At 41.5% G+C, this 1293-nt stretch overlaps 1 non-coding gene across 1 annotated transcript; it reads left to right on the top strand.

Moving 5' to 3' along the window:
- The first annotated feature begins 797 nt into the window (after positions 1 to 797).
- Positions 798 to 905, top strand: LOC112804437 (small nucleolar RNA R71). Its single transcript, XR_003203052.1, has one exon. It is a non-coding gene; the product is annotated as a small nucleolar RNA R71 (small nucleolar RNA).
- Positions 906 to 1293: the final 388 nt, after the last annotated feature.

Raw genomic sequence — 1293 nt, 5'->3', positions numbered from 1 at the left:
GCGTTCACTGCCTCACCTTCCTCTCCAAATTCGGCCATGTTAATGACCTTGCACTCTCCTTTTGGATTTTCTTCTGTGTTGCTTGGAAGAGTACTTGGAGGGAGTTTAGTAGTTTTCTTGCTCAGCTGTCCCACTTGTGCCTCCAAATTTCTAATGGAGGACCTTGTTTCAGTCATGAAACTTTGAGTGGTTTTGATCAGATCAGAGACCATAGTTGCTAAGTCAGAGGTATTCTGCTTAGAACTCTCTGTCTGTTGCTGAGATGATGATGGAAAAGGCTTGCTATTGCTAAACCTGTTTCTTCCACCATTATTATTATTGAAACCTTGTTGAGGTCTCTGTTGATCCTTCCATGAAAGATTTGGATGATTCCTCCATGAAGGATTATAGGTGTTTCCATAGGGTTCTCCCATGTAATTCACCTCTTCTATTGAAGGGTTCTCAGGATCATAAGCTTCTTCCTCAGATGAAGCTTCCTTAGTACTGCTTGGTGCATTTTGCATTCCAGACAGACTTTGAGAAATCATATTGACTTGTTGAGTCAATATTTTGTTCTGAGCCAATATGGCATTCAGAGTATCAATCTCAAGAACTCCTTTCTTCTGACTAGTCCCATTGTTCACAGGATTTCTTTCAGAAGTGTACATGAATTGGTTATTTGCAACCATTTCAATCAGTTCTTGAGCTTCAGTAGGCGTCTTCTTCAGATGAAGAGATCCTCCAGAAGAGCTATCCAAAGACATCTTGGACAGTTCAGAGAGACCATCATAGAAAATACCTATGATGCTCCATTCAGAAAGCATATCAGTGGGACACTTTCTGATTAATTGTTTGTATCTTTCCCAAGCTTCATAGAGGGATTCTCCTTCCTTCTGTCTGAAGGTTTGGACTTCCACTCTAAGCTTACTCAATTTTTGAGGTGGAAAGAACTTTGCCAAGAAGGCATTGACTAGCTTTTCCCAAGAGTCCAGGCTTTCTTTAGGTTGAGAATCCAACCATGTTCTAGCTCTGTCTCTTACAGCAAAAGGGAATAGCATCAGTCTGTAGACCTCAGGGTCAACCCCATTAGTCTTAACAGTGTCACAGATTTGCAAGAACTCAGCTAAAAACTGATGAGGATCTTCCAGTGGAAGTCCATGGAACTTGCAATTCTGTTGCATTAGAGAAACTAATTGAGGCTTAAGCTCAAAGTTGTTTGCTCCAATGGCAGGGATAGAGATGCTTCTCCCATAGAAATCGGGAGTAGGTGCAGTAAAGTCACCAAGCACCTTCCTTGCATTGTTGGCATTGTTG

The sequence above is a fragment of the Arachis hypogaea genome, chromosome 5, assembly GCF_003086295.3.
Source record: "Arachis hypogaea cultivar Tifrunner chromosome 5, arahy.Tifrunner.gnm2.J5K5, whole genome shotgun sequence".
In the NCBI taxonomy this organism is placed as follows: domain Eukaryota; kingdom Viridiplantae; phylum Streptophyta; class Magnoliopsida; order Fabales; family Fabaceae; genus Arachis; species Arachis hypogaea.
Note: the sequence above shows the minus strand (reverse complement) of the source record. Positions and strands in the feature narration are given on the sequence as shown.